At 57.2% G+C, this 22,712-nt stretch overlaps 2 pseudogenes; both read right to left on the minus strand.

Moving 5' to 3' along the window:
- Positions 1–8,515: 8,515 nt before the first annotated feature.
- LOC142074966 (putative HIT-like protein Synpcc7942_1390) lies at positions 8,516–9,657 on the minus strand (annotated as a pseudogene).
- A 196-nt stretch (positions 9,658–9,853) lies between these two features.
- On the minus strand, positions 9,854–21,619 carry LOC142074670 (TATA box-binding protein-associated factor, RNA polymerase I, subunit C-like; annotated as a pseudogene).
- Positions 21,620–22,712: the final 1,093 nt, after the last annotated feature.

The following is a 22,712-nucleotide window of genomic DNA, read 5'->3' on the forward strand; positions in this document are numbered from 1 at the left end:
GCCCAGTGGTGGAGCCCCCAACCTCAATGGGCTGCCACGCTTCCCAGCGCCTGGCCCCCCGGGATGCACCAGGGCCCCCTACCACTGCAGCCACCCCACCACCACCGCAGCCCCCCTGCTTCAGCAGGGCTTGGGTGGGCCAGTGGCCACAGCACCGCCTGCCCCCCTCCATTGGCACCAGCAAAGCCCACATCCCTCCGCAGCCTCCACTGGAGGGGGGGAACCAGCCCCGATCCAGCCTGGGGGACCCCATATCTCCCCACCCTCTGGGCTCTTTGCCCCCCCTGCCCTCTCCCCCGCGGCTCAGCTGGCTCTGAGCTGCTCCCGGGGCCTGGCTGCCCCACAGGGCACTTTGCCGTCTCTTTTCAGTACCTGGCCCCTGGCAGAAGTTGTGCCCACATCACGTTGGGACTGGCTCCTCGGCCAGAGCAGGGCAGGCTTCAATGCCCCAATCTCCCCCTCCCCTGTATATAGCCCCACGGGGTCATGTAAATACACCCCCCCGGGTGTAAATATGAGTTGCTGCAAACTATTTTGTTGAAATACAAACTTCCCCAAACCCCTCCATCCTCTGACCTCTGCTTTGCTCTGCCCCGGAGTGCCAAGCAGGGTGGGGGGCCAGGGGAGACCACAACATCAAGCTCAGCCTGGGCTGGGGATGGCTGCCCGGAGCATCCCGGAAGCACTGTACCCCGGGGGTCCGGCCATGGAGTGGAGCAGGGGTCCGGGCGGGCGCAGGGAGCCAGGACAGGGCAGCTGCAGCACGGTGGCGACTGGCGAGGGCTCATGGCGGTGCTGGGAAGGCAGAGCCGTCATGGCAGGGTTTGCTTTGGCATGAGGGCTGCGGTGCGTTCCTCTGAGCTCATGCTCTGGCCACACCACCACCTCTTACTGGAATCCACCTGTGCCTGGGGACGGGGGCTGCGTGTCACCCGCTGCAGGCGCCAGGAGAGGGCACGTCCCAGGGGATGGGACCATGCCAGGGCTCTCCCTCCATGCCCAAGGAGGAGGGTTGGGACCATGCCATGCCCTGGGGGGCAGATGGGGCAGCAGTGGGGCTGCCCCCACATTTTGGAGCAGCGGTGACTCGCAGAAGGGCTGCAGGGTGTCCCCATGCCTGCACTGCGTGGCCCCATGGGGCTCGGGGTGCCTGGGACACGGGGCTCCCCCTCCAAATGCCCAGCCTGAGGATGCCCTGGGGTGGCAGGGACGCTGGGACCGCCTGTGCCCCCCTGCTCTTTATTGCTTGTGTGGCTGGAGCCAGCAGCTCTGGGGGGCACAGGGCAGGAGCTGCTCCAGGTACTCAGTGATGGGGGTGTCAAGGTCCGTTCGGATCTCTCAAATTTACAGGACAACATACTCTGTGATTTAAACTTTATTTCATGAGCTCATTAAGAAATACAATAAACAAACATGACAAACAGGGGCTCAATCCCCTTTTGCCCAGACTAGTCTATCGTGTGAATTCACTTATTCACCATTCAAGTCATAAGGTTTCATAACTTATAACCCGTAACTCTTAATATTGTGCACCTATGAGCAAAAAAAAGAATTAGTTACCTAGCCGAGAGTGAGAGTGCTCATCCTTCCTCCTCCGTCACCGTGTGGGTGTCCCCTGTATCACACCGGGAAGCATGAAAACCTCAGCAGTCCAGCTGCTGTTGGATCTGCTTCAAAAGCTTTTTTTGGTAAGCTGATGTTTTATACCTTCCAGCTTGGAGGTTTGGTCTATACCATTTCCATAAGTTAGTGGATTCTGACAAAACTGCCAGACAAAAGATGATGGCTGCAGGAGACAGCAATTTGCAGGTGATAATGGCTGCATCATGGCCCTTCAGCTCTTCCTGGCCACCTGTCCCGCCTATGTGGTGCTCTCACTTTGACCTAATGGCGCTGCTCCCAGCATACATCAGGCCTTAGCATGAGCTGGGTTAGCCAAAATCTAAGCAGGAGTTGAGTGAACAGTCACATAGGGGTGGAGAAGGCTGTGTTCCTCCGAAAGGGACTGGTGACACCCTGGAGGAGAGGAAAGCAGAGAGGTCCCTGTCAGCAGCCGAGTCCCCCGGGTGCTGGCAAGGCAGGGTGCCAGGGGGCTTACAGGCAGGCTGCGGGCTTGCTCCAGCCAGTAGCTGCGGGGCTGCTCCATGCAGTAGCTGTGGGGCTGTGGGTGGAAGCTATGTGACACACATGGGCAGGGGGGACTGTGTGCCCAGGGGGGCCACAGGAGCCTTGCAGGCTCCCTGGGGACTGCTGCAAGCTGGGGGGGCTGTCTCCTGCCTGCTGCAGGCAAGCTCCGGCAGCACCGGGCTGGGCCGAGCCATACCTGGGTAGCGGGCAGCAGCATGGGCTGGCAGCCTCTGACACAGTAGTCCTGGTGCATGGTGGAGACCGACTCCATGGGCATCCGCAGGGGACAGATCTCCTCCAGCATCTCCTTCCTGCTGGCAGAGCGAGGAGGCACGAGCTGCCCCCCTCACCACTTGGCTCTGGGGTCCCCCCTGCCCTGTGCAGGCATCTGCAGCAGGGTCCCCCCCTCTGGGGTATCACTCCAGGGGTGAGTGGCACACGGGAGCACAGGCTTGCCTGTATTTCTGGTAGAGCATGGACTCCAGCGTGGCCTCCCACTGCCCTGGGGGGGGTAGGCACCGTCAGCCCCGCAGCCGAGCCCCCCTTGCTGCCTTTTTGAGGGGCACACGGCTTGGGAGGGGGGCTCAGCCTCACCTCACCCCCGCAGTGGGGCCATGTGCAGCAAGCAGTTAGGTGTCCTTCGCGGCAGTGCTGTCAGTGGGCTGGGAGAGGAGCTGGTGGGCCAGCAGTCTGCTGTGGCCATGCCAGTAGGCAAAGCCCTTGCTGCCCGGCTCCCGCCCCGGCACAGGGTCCGGGTGGTTTGTGGCTCTCTGGGGATGGACAGTGGGGAAGGGGGCAGGAGCCCACCCTGTGGTGATACCGATTACAAAGGAACAGTGAAGAGACATATGGTTCTTTGGTTGAAATGATGCAGATGGGTTAGGAATGCTTTATGAATAGATAGGCCGGACATTCAGTAGATAAAAAGGCCTTGAAACTTTGTATCTTGAGTAGAATAGACAAGGGGGTTGTGCCAGCCTAAGCTAGTTTGTGCTAATGAGAATTGTGCAAACCAAGCCAAGGGTTAAACTGAGCATGCGTAAAGACTGAGTTCAACTAAAGGGCACTGTGAGGAAGACTATCAACGACCACCAGAGGATCCTGAAAGACCACCAGAAGACCCTGAAAGACCACCAATGAACACAAGGGTGCATGCGTCAAAGACTTTTGCATACGCTAATGAATTCCGGGAAATAACATGAATATTTAGATTATTTCTCGGAAATGTAATGAATATATATATTCTAATTGTATATAACTTCTATGGTTGAATAATTTGGGGTGCACACTAGGTGGAGCAATCCCCTGTGTGCCTGGCGCCGCATTAAAGAATGCCTGCTTTCTAAAACTCCAAAACGAGTCTTAGAGAGTTCTTATTTTGCCGACTTATGGTAACAGTGGTGCCTCATGCCCGCTCCCGGCTTTTAGGCTTTTGATGGTCCCATGGGGCTCTGGGCAGGGTTAGGAGGTGGGGGTGAATCCACCCCCTCCTGCTGAACGTCCCCAAGTTGGGGGCACTACCCTATACCCAAGGCCATGCCAACCTTGTGTTTCCCCCAAGCTTTGCCCACCCAGAGCGCTGCCCCAGCGCAGGGTCCTGCCCGCACTGCTATGCCGGCAGCACCCTCATCTCGGGTCTCCAGGTGGGCCCCCAGCGCCCTGGCAGCAGGGTGCACCACAGCTGGGTCCTGCACTGGGCCAAAGCTTTACATCACCCCCAACACATGCCCGTCACCCTGAAACTGGGTGCCCAGCACAAGCCCTGGGAGCAGCCCCAGAGGCACGAGCTGCAAAAAGGAGTGACAGTCCTTCTAGCTGGCTCCCCGGGAAAGCTGGAGCAGGGGCACCTGCAGCTTGGGCAGGGCTGAGCCTCTCTTGCCTGCCAGGGGTCAGCTGGCCTCATACGGCCACCCAGACCCCCTGGGCACCAGGTGCCCAGCCTGCCCTTACGGCTGGGCAAGTGCTCTTATGGCATTCAAACAAACCAGGGGGTCCCTGGGATGTGACACGGCTTGGCCCCATGTCCCCCCCAGACCAGCTCACCCAAGCAGGCATCCCCACATCCCTGTGACGGGCTGCGACACCCAGCTCCCTCCGCCCAAAGCCTTGCTGTCACTCCCCACATGCCTGCCCGTGCCTTTCACGCTATTGAATTTCATCCCCTTTCCATCCAGCCGGGCTTAAGGTCATCCAGGGAGCTCTGGCTTGGACAAGGGTGGCTATTTAAAGAGAGGGGGCTGCCCAGGAGCGGGGGGCTTCATAGGGTCAGCAGGTGGGACACAAATGGAGCAGGTTTTGAAGGGCATTTCCCCTTACAGCCCCCAGCTAGTGGTTACCTCCTCCTGCCGATTGTGGATCAAGCAGCTCCCCCGGGGCACCAATGGGCTGGGCTGCTCTGCTGGCCTCTGCAGGGAGGCGGGCAGTGCCAGCACTGTGATGGGGGGCACCTCACCAGGGCAGGTCCCCGGCTTTCCAGGGCAGGGAGGCAGCTCGACCCTGCAGGGCTCCTTCCTGGCCTCAGCGGGTGGCACCACACTGGGCACAGCCAGCAGGACCTCAGCAGGCACCTTGGCCGACAGCATCTCCTGGGGCACCTTGGCCATGGCTGACATCTCCTAGGGCACCTCAGCCGTGGCCACCAGCATCTCCCGGGGCACCTTGGCCATAGCTGACATCTCCTAGGGTATCTTGTTCGTGGCCACCAGCATCTCCTGGGGCATCTCAGTTGTGGCCACTAGTGTCTCCCTGTGGCATGGGGGCTTCTCTGTGGGCATCTCAGGCAGAAGGACATTGCTGTGGACCCTGACCACGCATGGTTGCCTCTCCCTGGGGCGCACGGGAGGCATGTGGCCCGTCAGAGCCATCCTGTGGATGGGGACGCAGTCCCTGAAGCAAGGCAGCGGGGTGCACCCTTCAGCCCCCACTCGCCTGCCGTGACCCCAGCCCACACCAGCACGGGCAGGGCCCTGAGGCTGGGGACCCTGGGTCCCCCGCAGTGTAACCCCCAACCTGGGGCAGGGGACAAGGTACTCCTCTCCCTTTGGGGCGGGGCATAAAGCAGCACCTGCTGCTGGGTCTCTGCTCCAGGGGGGGGTTTCCCCCTCCATGGCCCCCAGCCTCCCCCTCTGCCCCCCCCAGCAACATACCCCCAGTGTCCCCCCCATACCCCCTCCTAGGGCTCTGCCCCCCCCAGCACCCCCTGCCTGGGCTCTGCCCCCCACATCCTCCCCAGGCCCGATCCCCCTCCCAGGCTGGGCCCCCCATCTTCTAATGGCCCCCTGTCCCCTTAATGCCCCCCTGGCACCAGACCCAGGCAGGGACAGCTCGGCCCTGCTGGGGCGGCAGGAGGGATGTGCCCTGTGCTGGGCGTGAGGTGCCCAGGGACACACTGCTCCCCATCACTCGACCCAAGTGACCCCCCCCCACCATTTCGGCCTGGCCCTTGGGCGTGCCTGTCTGCCCCAGGGACCCATGGCTGGCCCAGGGTGATGCAGCAGGATGGGCCCAGTGCCTGGCTGGGAAGAGCCGGTCCCCTGCAGGCATGTGCCGGGGTGCTGGCAGGAGGGTGGCCCCACTCACCCTGTGGTGTGGAGCGGTTCCCCTTGCTGCCAGCCCTTGCCAGCCCCTGGCCTCCATCCCCGCAGAGGCCGGGCAGAAGAAGGGCCCTTTGATAGCACACAAGGGGCTCTGGCCGCGAGGGCTGTTATTCCAGCGCTCTGTGGTGCGTGCTGCCAGGGCCACTGCAGGCCTGTTTTTCCTGGCCAGAGCTGTGCTTGGCCCCTCTGGCCTCGGCCGGCCAGGGCCCCCAGCAGGGACTGCTCCTCCCTCCGGGCGCTCTGCCCCGTGCCAAGCAGGGGCTCCTCTGAGCCCATCTGCCACACAGCTGCGAGGAAGAGGGAGAGAGGTGTCTCGGAGCTCAGGCTCAGCAAAGGGCCCCCCTGTGCCAGGGTCACACCAGCCCCGCCACCAGCGGAGGTGGGTGCCTGGGTGCCCCAAGGGCTGGGTGCTCGCTGCGAGGGTGCCAGGGTGCATGCTGCCGGCTATGATCCCACGCTCAGCCCCAGACCCAAGGCTGGCACTGGAGGTGTATCCATGCCCCAGCCTATGCTGGGGGGGGTGGGGTGGCAGCCTGGGCACCCTGCCCCAGCTTGCACCCCAGGGTGCTCTTCCCCACCAGATGTGTGTGGGCTTGTCCTTGGGGCAACCTGGCCGGGCAGCACAGGTGCCTGGGGACACTGAAGGGATGCTGGAGGCACTGCAGTACAGTGTGGGACAGGGTGATGCCAGCCTGAGGGTGTGCACTCACTGTGGGGCAAACCACTCTGGGGTGGCACATGAGGCATTGCCATGGGGCGGCACCCCGGCAGCATCGTGGTGGGGCAGCAGCCCTGGAGCTGCTGGAGCACATCTGGCCGCCTCTCGCTAGCTGACACATTCCCTGCCACCCCCCCGCCCGGCTCTTTTGGGAACTTGCATCATTTGTGATAGTCTTCAGCTGAGGAACGAAAACAGCCCTGGGCCCTCCCTGGCCCAGTCCCCCAGGGCCATGACCACTGTGCTGCCCTGGGGCTGCTTGGGGCCTGACAAAATAAACCTGGCGCAGGAGGAAACACGATTGCAGGCATCCATACCCTGAACTTGCGTGCCAGCACTCACCCTCCACCAGGTATGGTGGCCCTGGGTGGGGCTGCTCTGGGTGAGCCCTGGGGGACGATGCACTGAGGAGCGTGGGGATCCCCAGCCCCTCTTTGGGGTCCTCATGCCCTTGGGGATCCCCAGCCAAGAGGAGTCCCCAGCCCCATGTCCAATAGTGGCCCCAGCCTGTGCTGAGGCTTGGGCAGGTTCCTGCTGTCGGAGGTGGGAAGCAGCAGCATCCAACATTTTTAAGGTTCATTTGCACCCCAAAAACATTCCCCATGCTAAAAGGGGGGGGGGGTGTGACCGGGTTCTGCCAGTCCCACGCTGCTCCCAGGGGGCCCCTGCCGCCAGCGCCACTGAGCTGGAGACTGAACAGAGCTGCCATTCACCCTGGCAGGCTGCGGTCCCCTGCGCAGCTGGCGGGGGCCCAGGCAGCCCTGCCGGCGGTGCCAGGTGGGCCGTGAGCCACGCCAGCCCCGGCCCCCACTGCTAAATATAGCCATGGCACCTGGCCGTGGCCAAGTGTGCAGCAGGAGTGGGAGGCGCAGGGCAGGGAGCACGCAGGCACCTGCGCACTGGCAGCAAGTGAGCGGCCTGTTGCGCCCATGTGTGGCCTGGCTCATGGCGAGTGTGTGGCTGCATGCGTGTGTGTGAGCCCCGCTGTGTGTGCACCCCTCTTGGGGTGGACATGGTCATGTGTGGATGTGTCTGTGGTCAATGTGTGTACACACGTGTGTGTGAGCGCTGCTGCGTGTGTACAGTGCTGCCCGTGTTCTGGATGCACAGGGGGTCTGCTGTGTGCAACACAATGTGTTTTGCACAGTGGTGCATACACAAGGGGTCTGGTGTGTGTGACGCAATGCAGGCACGGGGATCTGGTGTGCACAACACAACGTTTTGCACAGTGGTGCATGTGCAGGGGGTCTGGGGTGTGCAATGCAGTGAGTTTTGCACAGCGGTGCACATGTAGGCAGTGTGGAGAGTGTGGTGGTACAGGGGTATGCGTATGTGCAGGGGGCAGCATGCCCACCATGCAGACTGTCCCGCAGTGCCATTAGCTCACGACTATGAACCACCTGGGAGCTCCCAATGAGGGCCCTCTGGGGATAAGGAGGAGTAAATGTGCAATTAGTGCTTTTAGTTAAATTTAGTGCAATTAGTTCACTTTTGCAAGGCAGAGAAGCATCAGTGCTTGGCGCGAGGCTCAGGCAGCAACATGGGGGTGCTTGGGGGGCACCCACGGGCAGGGTGGGGGGCACGCAGGGGTGCTGGGGCTGGGTTGTGGCAGCGGGGCTGGGCAGGCAGCCCAGGGCATGGGGTGCTGCTGGCACCCCTGGGATGTGCTCCAGCTCAGGGACACGGCCTGGTTGTGGCACACATGGTGGCCCCATGGCACCCAGCCTGCTCCCTCCCTGCCTGGCACCTGGCACCAGGATGGGTCTTTTGCCCTGTTGGACGTGGGCACCTCCCAAAAAAACTCTTGCTCCAAGTGGGGGGGGCTCCAAAGCATCTCCAGCGTGGGCAGGTTGGGACACAGGGAGCCCGGACTCCCCCCCTCTGAGAAGGGGGGCACCAAGTCCCACCCGTGTCCCCACCCCGGGTCCTGCTGGGGTGTCCCTGCTGCTGTGACACCCGAGGCCACCGCTGTCCCAGGCCGGCTGCCCCCACCCCCGGGAGGGCCACCCCGACACGGAGCCACTGAAGCTACCACCAAGGAGATGCTTTGTTGGGGGGTGGCGGGTGGGGGGTTTCAGCCGGGGGGCCAGCCCAGCTGCTGCCCCCCCAGCACGTGGAGGCGCAGGTGGTAGACAGACTGGGTGCCGTGCTTCCCATCGTTGATCACTGCTGGGAGAGGGACAGAGGTCAGGCCAGCCCCACGCCGTGCCACCTCCCACGGCCCTGCTCCCCCGGGACCACCGGCGAGGGTCCTGCCCCATAGCACGGCAGGGTGGTGGAGGGGACACCAACTCACCGAGGCGGTAGCCGTCGGCCAGCCCCTCCGCCTGCGCCGTGCGCGCCGCCACCAACCAGCAAGTGCCCCAGGAGCTGGGGGAGGGAGCGGGAGGGTCAGCACCGTGCATGTCCCCCCCTCCACATCCCAGGGACCCCCCCAGACTCACCTCGGCGTCCTGGGGACCCACGCGGCTGATCCGGGGGATGGGGCGCTTGGGGCGCTTGGGGATCACCAGGAAGTGGACGGGGGCTTGGGGGGGCCACGTCGCAGAATACCAGGCACTGCCGGGGGAAGCAGGGTGAGCCCCGCACCCGTGAGTGTTGCCCCCCCCCCCCCCCCGGTGGGGACACGCGCCCTGCTGTCCCCGCTACCTTGTCGTCTTCATAGAGGATGGTGGCAGGCACGCTGCGGGCGATGATCTTGCTGAAGATGGTGGGCTGTCCGCCCGCCTCCTCGCCGGCCGCCGCTGCGCCTTGCCCACCTCCCCATCCTGCCCGCCGGGCGCCGTGAAGCGCCGCTGGGGCGGGGGGGCACACGTAGCCTCGCAGCCTGCCCCCGCGGGGACGGTGACCCCGTGGCCTGGGGTGGCGGGGGCATGCGGGGGGGACAGGGGGACACACAGGCGAGGGTGATGGGGGGTGCATGTGGGGGTAATGGAGGGTGCAGCGGGGATGATGGGGGGCACATGGGGGTGATGGGGGATGCACGCGGGGGTGAGAGTGGATGCACATAGGTGCTCGGAGGTCCCGTGCAGTGCCGTGCCGTGAGGGTGCGCACGGCGGGGCTCACGCCCGCCGCGGACCTTGCCCCGAGGTGGGAGCAGCGGAGAGCGGGGCGCAGAGCGAAGGCACGGCCAACCCCTCCGCCTCCCCGCCCCGCGCGCAGCGTCCCCCGCATCGCCCAGCCGCGCGCCGAACCGGCCCGGCCCGCCACCCCATTGGCTCCCGCCCCGTCACTCCCACGCCTGGACCCCAGCGCCTTAAAGCGCCCGCACGCCCCCGCGGGGCACCATGCAGGCACCACCCACGCACCGGCCCGCGAACCCCCGCCGGAGAGGAGCGCGCCGAGCTCCCGCCCGACCCTCCCCGCTGTCAGTGCCCCGCCAAGGACCCCAGGGTGGAGGCTAGACCAGGTGGGGTTTATTGGGTGCTCAGAAGCCCATGCAGTGGCGTTTGCGGCGGGGCTTGGAGGCGGAAGAGAGCTGACTCTGGGAGGAGGGGATGCAGAGCTGGCTGACCTGGCTGCTGGGGGACTCCAGGGGGCCCTCGGCCCACACTGCCAGGTAGTCCCGCAGCGTCTTCTGCCGCTTCTTGGGGATGCTGCGGCAGCGCAGGCTCTGGGAGGAAAGCAGGGCTTCGTCGGGCGCCGGCGATGCCGGGGGGCTGCCCCGCCCGGCGGGGAGCCTTCCCGGGCGAGCACGGGGGCTGGCCGGGGGAGAGCGGCGGCGGCAGGGGGTCCGCATCGCTCAGCTCCAACAGCTCGGACTGGTAGATGAGGGAGGTAGGTGAAGCTGGCCGAGAGACTGCGCCGGCCCCGGGCTCGCTTATGCCGCTGCTCCCGCAGCGCCCGCTGCCTCTGCGCCAGGTTGAGGCTCGTCCTCTCCCACCACTGCCCCCAGTCCCCAGACCAGGCCGCCATCAGACGGGCGCTCAGGGGGTCCGAACCCCCTGCTGGCTTCGGGGGCTGCGGCAGGGCAGGGGCCTGGGGGTTCTCAGTGCTGGATGCAGCCCCCTTCCCGCACGGCCTGGTGCAGCCGCTGGCACACCTGCCCGTGCAGGGTGCTGGGGCCCGCTGGCACCTCCAGCTCTTTCTGGGTGAAGAGGTGCTTCTGGCTGAGGGTTGGGGGGCCAGGCGTGCCAGGGGGGCTCCCCGCAGCCTTTGGAAAGCACCTTCAGCCAATGGCGGTACAGCAGTGCGGCACCTGGACTGGGCACAGCCAGGGAGGGCTGGGGGCTGGTATAGGGCTCCTGGGAGCACCCAGCTTCCTCCAGGGCCACTGGCATGCCCGTGTCCTCCTCTTCCTCCCAGTCCTCGTTGATAATCACCTCCAGGTTGGACAGGTAGAAGGTCTGCTCTTCCTCTTCTTCCTCACTGCCCAAGCCTGGCAGGCTGCCAGCCAGAGCCTCGAAGAGAGGGGAAGAGCTGGAGTCTGCCACGGCCTTGTCCCCTCAGGCGGGAGCAGGGGGCTGTGCTGCCTCGTGGGTCAGCCTCTGGCAGAAGACATCCCCAGCCTTGCAGTGCGGGAAAACCAGCAGGGACTCCCGCGGCCTGTCCTCCTGCAGTGCAGCAGCCAGCCCTGCGGGGATAGGGTGGGCATTGCCACCGGGGTCTGGGCCCTGGGGCCCCTCCTGGAGCCTGGCCAGCAGTGGGGTCTGGCTCTGTACCCTCATGAGCACACTCACTGCTGGCTCTTGCCCCCCACGTCCTTTTCTAGGTATTTAATCTTGCCCTGTGCACGGGGTTGTTCAGGGCTTTGCTTTTGCTTTTTCACCCCCCACCCCAGGGCACAGCGAGGGCTGTACCCTCGCCTCCATCCTCACAGCTTGGGGGTTGCATCCTCCCCCAGGACCTGCACCCCAGGAAGGCACGGGACACCCACCGGCAGCGGGGGTACCAAGGCGCTGCTGGAGCAGGCAGTGGCGGTGTGAGAGCTGGGCGGGCAGGTGCTGCAGGCAGCCAGTGATGCTGTGCAGCTTCGGCGGAGGCCCTGCCAGCTGGCCGGCTGCCCCCTGTGGAAGGTGTAGGAGACCACCGGGAAGCTAACACCAAGGCTAACTTGTAACCCCCTGGAACAAAGAGCTGTTTTCTCAGAAGAGGGCGGATAACGACAGGAGATAAAACTCGATAAGGGAGCAGGGGGTGGAGATCCCCTGAGACTGTCCGAGGTATGTCTCAAACACTCGCAAGACTGGGGGATGGTGAATCCCAGGAAGGCTCTGGTGAGATAAAGGAATGCAACCTCTGTAGAGAGTGAACTGGGCCTGGCCTTGGGGGAAGAAACATGCTAAGTAAGATAAGCACCAAGAGAACAAAGACTGCCAGAAACTACTTGGACTACGGGTGAACTATCCTAATTAGCATGGTAAAAAAAACCACACCGACCAACAGGAAAAGCCCCCTATCCAACAACGCCGCTTCCCCACTGAATATGCGCAGTAAAAAGAAAGGACGCTGTGACTTTAAGTGAAGACGAGGCATACAAGAACCAATAGAAGCGAACTACGAAACTGCCACCGTAGCAGAGGGGAACGGCGGACATAAAAGGGGAAGGCAAATGCCATAGGGTGGGAACATTTGAACGAACGTGTTGTCCGAAAAGCGGATTCGTGCCCGGCGTGCAAGTAACCAATTCCACACGCTCAGGAGAGATATTGTTTTATTCAGGCCTGGGTGCTCGGTGGACTTGCCACAAATCAAGCACACCTGGTCTAGTCACCTTTCTGTTTATATCCATGCTTCTCATACATATTTTAAGTTTCTCTTTTACATATTCATTACATTTCCGAGAACTCATTATAACATTACATCATCCTAGACACATGCGCACTAAAGCCTTTAGGGTCTCCTTGAGGGTCTCGGGTGGTCTCTGGTGGTCGGCAGGGTAGTGAACTCTTCATGAACTTATTTCCTCTTTACCTTATAGGGTCGCAATTTGTCCCTGAGCCATGCTTGGACCACGTTTGTTTATAGTTTCCAAGGTTACTCTTCACTAGAGCCTAACAATGCTTCCAGGATACACGATTTAGACTAGTTACAATTCTACACACCTGCAAACACCACACCTGCTAGTTACCTAACTTCTAAGCAACAAGTCTTCATTGTTTAGAATTACAGAAGCAAGCAGTATGGAATAGTAGATACTGTGCCTACTGCATCAATTCCCCCCTTTGAGACTTATGATGTTGAGCATCATGAGTCTCACATCATTTATTCATAAGCATTTGGTCTACAAAAAGACATACATTAAATTATACAACAAGTAATTATAACTAAGATGACGATCAGTATTGCAAATAAGAACAATTGTCTAAGCCAATTTAAATTTGGAATTTCTATCTTATTTTGGCAATAGAAATTGGGATTCAGCTTTACTGATCGTCATAATTAATATCAACAGGCTTTATATTTTCTACTCCTAAACCTACAATTTCTTAATTAATTTGGTTTCTTTTCTAACAATAAATATTTTAAATATCACAAATAATTTAACAACATCTCTCTGATAACTCATCAAGTACGCCTTAAAGTTAATTTCAATGGTCCCTTAGGTATAGATGTCCACAATCTAGGATGTTGTTTTTTTTTTTTTATTCTGGTATAATGAATCTAAGAGTCTATTCCTTCTAATTGTACAGCAGTGTTTGTTGTCATTAACACTTGGAAGGGTCTTTTCCACTTTTCTTCAAGGGAGTCATCCTTCCACGTTCACAGGTAGACTTGGTCTCCTGGACTGAATGAATGTACCAAAAATTCAAGGGGTAAATGTGTCCTTAAAAGAACATATTTGTGTAAAGAACTTAATATTTTATTCAAAGACAAGAGATACTCGGTTAACATTTTTTTCTCCTATTACATGCATTTGTTTAAATCTTCCTGTTAGATTGACATCATAAGGTTTACCATACAAAATTTCAAATAAACTTACTTTTTCTCTAACTCTCGGGGTCACCCTAATTCTTAACAAGGCAAATGGTAAAGCTTCAATCTATTTCCACTGAGCTTCTGGATATATTTTAGGAATTTGTTTCTTTAATATTTGGTTCCTCACATTTTTAATAACCTCCGCTACAAAATGTGGGCCTCTATCAGAGGACATTCCTAAAGGGACTCCAAACCTTGGAATTATTTCTTTCAACAAACGTTTCACAACCTCTTTTGCCTTGTTGGTTCAACATGGGAAAGCTTCCGGCCATCCAGAGAAGGTATCTACCAATACCAAGAGATATCGGTATTGGTTACATCGCGGTAACTCTGAAAAATCTATTTGCCAATATTCACCGGGAGTTATGCTTCTCTTTTCCTCTCCAGGAGGGGGTCGGATTTGTATTTTCGGATTGTTCCTAAGACAAATCTCACATTTATTACTCACACTTTTAGCAATCAATAACATTTTAGTTCCTATCGCATATCGTTTTACTGATTCCACCATTGCCTCTGCTCCCATATGTGTTTCAGCATGGGTTTTGCCCATTAATTTCTTCATAATTTCAGGGGTTACTATACATTGTCCATGTGAAGTTATCCACCATCCTTGATCATTCTTCTTACAATGTAATAGCATAGCTAATTTATTTTCTTTCTCATTATAATTTGGGGATTCCACCTGAATTTCTTTTGATGGAATTAAAACATAAATCATAGTATTTAATGCTACACATTTAGCAACCTCATCTGCTTTCTGATTTCCTTGTATTACTTTTGAGTCCCCTTTTTTGATGAGCCTTAGAATGAATCACTGCAACTTCTTTAGGTTTCTGTACTGCTTCCAACAAATTTAAAATCTTTGTTCCATATTTTATAGGGGTACCACTGGCAGACAAAAGTCCTCGCTCCTTCCATATTGCTCCATGAGCATGCACAACTCCAAAGGCATATTTAGAATCTGTATAGATGTTGACTCTTTTACCTTTAGCCAAATTTAAGGCTTTTGTCAGGGCTATAATTTCTGCCTTCTGGGCGGATGTATTTGGAGGTAATGCTTTTATTTCTCGATCTTCAGTTAAAGTTACCACGGCATAGCCAGCCCTCCTTTCTCCTTTTACAACAAAGCTGCTTCCATCAGTAAATAATTCTTCATCCGGAGTTTGGAGAGGGACATCTTTCAGAGCTGGCCTGCTGGCATATACCTGTTCGATAACTTGTAAACAATCATGATTAGGATCACTCTCTTTTTCACTTAGCATTAAAGAGGCAGGATTTTCTTCAGGGCCTTTGGTTGCCTCATACAATGGTTTTGCCATCAAACCATAATTTGGAATCCAAAGGCGACACCATCCAGCCATTCCTAGAAATCCTCTCAACTCTCTTTTGGATTGAGGGGGTGCCATCCTGCAAATGGCTTCTTTTCTATCATTTCCCAATCTTCGCTGTCCTTGGGAAATCTCAAACCCCAAATAAATTACAGTTTGTTTTGCAATTTGTGCTTTCTTCTCTGACACCCTATACCCGGCCATTCCCAAAAAGTTTAGGAGGCTAACAGTCTTTTCTTTGCAGATCTCAATAGTATCTGCTCCCAATAGGATGTCATCAACATACTGAAGGAGGGTGATTTGATCTTCCTTACCGGACCACTGTTCCAGTTCCTTATTCAGAGCTGCTCCAAAGATGGTTGGGCTATTTTTAAACCCTTGTGGCAGCACGGTCCAGCAGAGCTGAGTCCTCCTCCCAGTTGACGGATCTTCCCATTCAAAAGCAAAAATCTTTTGACTGTTTTCTTCCAGAGGTATACAAAAGAAAGCATCTTTCAGATCTATAACTGAGAAATATGCATTTGATTCAATGATAGTTGTTAGCAGCGTATATGGATTAGGGACTACTGGATGAATGTCCACCACTAACTGGTTTATTGTTTTTAGATTTTGAACCAGCCTATATCCTTGGTTATGTGGCTTTTTTTTTTCCACTGGAAGGATAGGAGTATTATAATCAGATTGACATTCTCTTAAAAGTCCATATTTAAGAAAATTATTTATTATTGGTTCCAAACCTTTTCTGGCTTCTGTACTAATAGGATATTGTTTCTTTCTTACCGGTCGAACTCCTGTTTTCAATTCAACTTTTACCAGTTCCACATTTTTCGCTCTTCCTGGTTTTTCTGTTGCCCAAACAAAAGGGTAAACTGCATCTTTAATCTCTTCTGGAATTTCTTCAGATTCATCTGTGTTTGTCTGTAATAAATAAACTTGGGCTTGCCAGGCATTAGCTTCAGGAAAATGAACTTGGATTCTTTCTTTTTTAAAGTTAATTTGTGCTCCCAATTTATTCAATAAATCCCGTCCTAAGAGAGGCATGGTACATTCCAGTATATATTAAAATTCATGCATCAATGTTTTTCCTCCAATTTTACATTTTAAAGGTTTCAAAAAAGGCCTTACCTCCTTCTTTCCCGTGACCCCAACAATAGATACATTAAAATTACTCATTGGTCCTTTACATGTATTTATAACAGAATATTTTGCTCCAGTATCTACTAAAAAATCGACTACTTCATCTCCCAGCTTTACTGGAACCAGGGTCTCAGCTGGGAAAATATAATTTTCTGCCCCCAGTCCCCATCATTCAGAATCTCCTCCCATCATAAGTAAATCAGCCTCAGGTGGTATCTGCTGTGACTGAGTCACGACTGCTTCTTTGTTCTCTGGACACTCACTCTTCCAGTGTCCTTGTTTCTTACATACAGCACATTGATTAAATCCTAATGGGGTATATTGTTTAAACATATCTCTACCTCCTCTACCTTTTCCTCTCAAATATCCTCTACCTCTCAAATATCTTCTATCTTTTCCTCCAGCTGATCCTTGGGCATTTACAAAAGCAGCTGCTAGAATAGCAGCTTTTTGTTTCCTGTCTTTTATTTTTTCTTTTTCCTGATTTTTCTTTTCCTCCTCTTCCCTATTATTATACACCTTATAAGCAATTTCAATTAACTGTGATATAGTCATTCCTGTAATCCCATCCACTTTCTGCAATTTCTTTCGAATATCTGGAGCAGCTTGCCCTACAAACAAAGTAGTAAATATTGCTCTATTCTCATCACTCTCAGGATCTAAGTCTGTCCATTTCCTAGTTGCCTCACATAATCGTTCATAAAAGGCGGATGGGTCCTCTGTTTTTCCTTGAATCATTTGAGTCAATTTCGCCAAATTCTTTGGGCGGGATATTCCATTCTTTACTCCATGCAAAATTAATTGTTGATACTGTTTAATCATCAATTTCCCATCATTACTATTAGGATGCCAATTTGGGTCTTGAGTTGGCATAAAATGAGCAGGACCTTCTCTTGCATTTATTCTCTCATTTTCCATATTTGCTTTTTCTAATACTACCCTCTTTTCTTCAGGAGTAAACAAATTATTCAAAAGAATTTGAATATCTTGCCAATCTGGATTATGATTTTCAATAATTGTTCAAAAAGATCTATACACCTTTTCAGGATTCTCTCTATATGATCCTGCTAACTCCTTCCAATTCATTAAATCAGAAGTTGTAAATGGTACTTTCACAAATACTGGCTCCCCCCTTGGGCCCACTGCCTGGCGAAGGGGTGCTAACAATACAGACCCTTGCTGGGTTCTAGTCCTGCCAGCTATCGGACGAAAAATATTGCTTCCTCTTGCTTAGTGGTACTAACATTTGTGTATCCTCCTCTTCTTCTAGTTTTAAACATCGTTTTCCTATGCTACAAGCAGAACAACAATGCGCTTTTGGTTCCTTATTTTCCATCATCATCATCACCACATTAGAATCTGAATCTAAAAGTTTACATTTTCTCCAAATTTCATGATCATTTCTCAAAGAAAAAAAAACCAAATCTACATAAGGTACCTCATCCTATTTTCCTTGTCTTCTACAAAATAACATTAATTGTGAAATAGTATTATATTGCAAGGTTCCCAATTCTGGCCATTTTTCCTCATCTTCTAATTTATACATTGGCCACCATCTAGTACAATATTCAATTAATTTATCCTTTCTCAAAGGATCACCCCCAAATTTTCCCCAATGTTTAATGATGCATCCTAAGGGGGAACAAGGTGTTACTTTTGATGGTTGAGCTCCCATACCTTTACCTAAAAAGAACGTTCTTAACCACAACTTCATATACTCCAGTCGTCACTGTCAAACGCATATGAATATACCTCTTTACCCGTGGCCACAATTCCTTACCAAATGCATGCACAATTTTATACCCCAGAACAATATCTCATTTACCTTAGTGTTGCACCGTTGAGTCGCTCACCTGCTCTGGTCGGGGAGAATACTCACGGAGTCCCCGATCAAAAGGTCGGTGTGCGCTGGAGTCCAGAGAGCAGGGTCTCCCCACCGAGAGCCGGCAAGTCGATCCGGGCAAGGCTTCACAGCAGTCCCACCTGGGTCGCCAAAAACTGTTGTCTGAAAAGCGGATTCGTGCCCGGCGTGCAAGTAACCAATTCCACACGCTCAGGAGAGATATTGTTTTATTCAGGCCTGGGTGCTCGGTGGACTTGCCACAAATCAAGCACACCTGGTCTAGTCACCTTTCTGTTTATATCCATGCTTCTCATACATATTTTAAGTTTCTCTTTTACATATTCATTACATTTCCGAGAACTCATTATAACATTACATCATCCTAGACACATGCGCACTAAAGCCTTTAGGGTCTCCTTGAGGGTCTCGGGTGGTCTCTGGTGGTCGGCAGGGTAGTGAACTCTTCATGAACTTGTTTCCTCTTTACCTTATAGGGTCGCAATTTGTCCCTGAGCCATGCTTGGACCACGTTTGTTTATAGTTTCCAAGGTTACTCTTCACTAGAGCCTAACAATGCTTCCAGGATACACAATTTAGACTAGTTACAATACTACACACCTGCAAACACAACACCTGCTAGTTACCTAACTTCTAAGCAACAAGTCTTCATTGTTTAGAATTACAGAAGAGAACAGTAGAATTACAGAAGTGAGCAGTATGGAATAGTAGATACTGTACCTACTACATCAAGCGCTCCTACAGACCAGAGACCCCCGTTGGCTGGACCAACGCTGGAACCCGGACCGGTGATCTCTCTTCTTCTCTCATTCTTTTACCAGTGACCTCTCTCTCCCCTTCTTCTTTTATTCTTTTACCTTTTCCTAGTAAGTAACGCAAGGCACGGCAAACAATAAGTATTTCTGCTACCCAATTATTTACCGATGAGCCTAGTTTTGGAATAAAAGTTTTTGTTTACCTACAGACCTCGGGTGTTGTGTATACCCTATTTCCAACCAAGAGAATCAGCGAATCTGAGTCACCTCTCCCTCCTTCTTGGCAGGACGTAACAGAAGGACATGCCAAAAACTGCCCGGTGAGCACCGATGCCAGCGGCGAGGAGGCTGGGATGCGGGCACAGAGAAGACCCAGCCCCGCAGCAACCCTGGAGCCCCGTCTCTCACTCTGGTATTGCAGCAGCAGCAGCTCCTGGGTGCGGGATGTGCCGAGCAGCACCTTATGGCTCCTCCCAGGGCCCCCTGACATCACGTGGGCAAAGAGAGGGGGGACCTTCATCATGTGTGCCCACTTCAGCACAGGCACCAGCGGCAACTGTTCATCCAGCATGTACACGGAGAACTGGGATGGGGAGCACAGCTCAGTGGGGCTCACCCCAACAGCCTGTGTCAGCCCCTCTCAGCTGGGTGATCCCCCTGCCCTGTGGGCGCTGGGAGCCGGTGCTGTGCTGGGGTCGTGTGTCCCCCCCCCGGTTCCTGGCTGTCCCCCTGGGTGTGGCAGGACTCACCTGGGTGGTGACGAGGTGCTGGGAGGGGTGAGCCCTGCCCAGGTACACGGGCAGCACCACACGCTCGCCCTGCTGGCAGCCGGCTTCCTCACCCACCTTGAACAAGTCAAAGTGGCATCTCTCGGGGGCCTGCAGCAGCAAATGGGGGTGCTGTCAGCACCCCAGGCTGGGGGACCCTCTCCCCCACCTGTCACCGGCCCCATGCCCACCCTCTCTTCTGGGCTCACCTGGGTGTCCAGGCACTGCAGGCTGGTGCAGTCAGTGCAGCTCAGCACCCGCAGGTGGGCAGTGAAGTCACTCCAGCACCAGGGCAAATGGTCCCGAAAAAACACGGTCTGGGGGTTGTGGTGGAGCCGCTGCAGCCTGTGGGGAGAAGGCAGCACCGGCACAGGGCAGAGCTGTCCCTCTCGCTTGCCCCACCCCCCCCCAAGACCCAGGGATCTGCATGAGCCCCCTCCTGGCCCCGAGTGCCTGGTCTCACCCTGTCTCGACGCTCCAGAGATAGACGGCTCTGCTCTGGGTGCAGATGGCCAGCTCCCCAGGGAGGTGAGGGTTGTGGGACGGGGGCCATGGCATCACCACGGGGATGGCTGCAGAGGCAGCAGAGCCCCCTCCTCACAAAGCTCCGTTCCCCCAGTGCCTACCTGATGGTGAGGCAGGAGGCAGGCACGCCAGTGCGGATAACCTGCAGCAGGGTGAAGGTGGACCCTGTCCTGCCTGGCACCCTCCAAACACCGCAGTGAGAGTCCAAGCGGACGCCAATGAAATCTGGCAGGGGACAGGAGGCGGCACATGAGAGGGCAGCGTCCTGGGGGCCCCCTGCCAGCTGGGGGCTCTCTGCCCAACCTGGGGCATGGATCCTGGGGCTCGCTCACCTTCCCCATCCGCCCGAGCAGCAGCCATTTACCGGATGCGCCCGTTGAGCTCAAACTGTGCTGGGGAGCCCTGGGCATGGGGCAGCTCCTCCAGTACCACATCCTGGAAATCTGGGGTGCCGGCTAAGGGCGGTGCAACATGATCCCTCCCTCCCTGGGGATGCCCTGTGGGGAAGGATACAGAGGTGGTTCATGGCCTGCCCTCCAGGGTACACCAGGCGGTCCATGTGTGCCCCCACATCTTTTGGGGGCAGCCAGGCCAGCGCGCCCCCCCCCCCCGCAGAGCTGTCATCAAAAGAGCAGGCCGGCCCACTGCAGCAGCAGCTCCTCGTGCACGCAGTCTGCCAGCAGCCCCAGTGGCACCTTGAAGAGCCAGTCGCGGCAGAGGTGGGTGAACCAGTGCAGGTGGGAGGCGAGGTGCTGCTGGGGGGCAGCTGCTGCGGGGGGACAATCAGCATCAGGTAGGGGGAGAGAGCAGGAGCCCCCCCAGCCCTCTCGGGAATGGGGGGCGCTTACCGCCTGGCCTCCAGACGGTCAATTTCCTCCATCAAGGCCGTCATCTGGCTGGTGCTGTCCCGGGCCTGTCTCTGCAGGGAGGAGAGGGGGCAGAGGTTGGGGCTGGCAGCTGCAAGGGGAGGGGTGGGGGATGACATTGTCACCCCTGGATGGACACTGACCCTCAGCTTGGAGTTGCCCAGGTAGAAGTTCTTGTGCAGCAGCTGCCCCAGGGAGCCAAATGCATCATCTGGGTGATCCACAAAGAAGTGGCCCAGCTGTGCAGGAAGGACAGGGAGGGGTTGGGACATGCAGGGATCCCACACCATCCCCCCAGGTCCTTGGCAGGACACAGCACCCCAGGCCCTACCTGCTTGGTGAAGCCCAGGGTGTCTCCGGATCTTGCCTGCCCAGAGCTTCCTGCGCAGAATGCCGCGGTAGAAGATGTCCTGAGGCGCGAGCGAGGTGACCCAGCAGCCTGTGGGGAGAGGGCAGGGGCCGGCTGGTACCACACAAGTACCTGGACACCGCTGCAGCACCGCGGGGCAATGGCTTGCCCATCCCCACTCCCTCCTGTGCGAGCACCGCCGGGGAGAGTTGCTAAAGTTCCCCGTGCCAGAGCGGCAGAGCCGGCAGGGATCCCGAGCCGCAGGGCAGCTCGGAGGGCGGGTGCGGAGATGGAACAGGGCGTCCCCCCCTCCCGCCCCCAGCGGCCCTCACTCGTGTTGGGAGGCAGGAAGGGTACGGCAGCGGCGTCGGCAGGTTCCCAGCTCTCACCCATCCCGCCGGGGCGGGGCACGAACGCCGTCTCGGCCTGCAGGGAGAGGAGGCGGGAGGCGAGAGCGGCCCCTGCCCGCCCCCCGCCGAGCTCGCCCAGCCCCGACCCCCCGGGCTCGGGCAGGGAGGGCTGCGCCGCAGCCTCATCTGGCGGCGGCCGGGCCGGCCTCCAGCACCTGCCCATGTTCGTCGCCCCAGCCGGCGGCCGGAGCGGGGTCCCCCTCCTCCCGGGGCGGGCCAGCGCCGAAGTAGGAGGGGATGAGAGCGGCCGAGAACTCCATGGCCCCTGGGGCGCCGGTACTGGGCTGGGGGCACAGGGGGAGGGGCGAGACGGGACGGGGGCGGTCGCCGGTCGGTGCCTGCGCGAGAACGGCACCGCCACCGGAAGTACCTCTGCGTCGCGCTGCTGGCGCCGCTCACCAATCAGCGCCTGGGCATGGAGCGGGACTAGAGCGGCGCGGCCGGCAGAGCGCCGTGGAGTACTACCGTTCTCCTGGCGTCCGGCGGGAGCGCACACGCCTCTACCGCCGGGACCCGGGGGAGCCGCGGGGACCGGAGCGGGACCGGGAGCGGGGGGCGCCGCTGCGGGGACCCTACCCGACCGGGCCGGGAACGAGGAGCGTCGCAGGAGTGTGACCAAGACCGAGACAGGGAACGGATCGGGGGTGCCACGGGATCGGACCGGGACCGGACCCGTGGGAGCTTGGGGGACCGTGCCGGGACCGTGCCGGATCAGGGAGAGCCACGTGGAGCGGAACGGGCCCAGGGGGAGCCGCAGGGAGTGGCCCACATCGGGACGGAGGGGAGCCGCGCGGATCGCCCCGGGATCGGGGAGATCCGTGGGGACCGGACCGGGACCAGAGGGAGCTGCGGGCACCGGGACGGGACCGGGCGGGGGGGAGCGATGGGGACCGGACTGGTCCGGGACCGGCGCTGGGGGAGCCATCGGGACCGGACCACACTGGGGGGCGGGCAGGCGTGGGTATTGTCCCCCCCCTCCTCGCCCCCAGGCCGGCTAGAGGGGGAACCGCCTCACGGGTCCTGCCGTGGGCACACCTCGTCCTCTGTGGCCGGCCTGGCTCCGGTGCTGCGTGGCCGGAGCCACCCGGCCCGGGCGCTCTGGGTTGGCAGGGAACTGCCGTGGCCGTGACTTGTGACGGAGGGGTCTGCTGTGCCCCGGGAAGCGGGATGGTGCCTAGGGGGCTGCACAGCCACGGGGCATCCCACGTACCTGGGGGATGTGGGGCCATGGGGCAGCTCCTGAAGAGTTGGGGTATGTAGGACTGTTCCAGCCCCCCCCCAGCCCACCCTGCCCTTCCCATATTACATTTCCGAGAACTCATTATAACATTACATCATCCTAGACACATGCGCA

The sequence above is a fragment of the Calonectris borealis genome, chromosome W, assembly GCF_964195595.1.
Source record: "Calonectris borealis chromosome W, bCalBor7.hap1.2, whole genome shotgun sequence".
NCBI classification, from domain to species: Eukaryota; Metazoa; Chordata; class Aves; order Procellariiformes; family Procellariidae; genus Calonectris; species Calonectris borealis.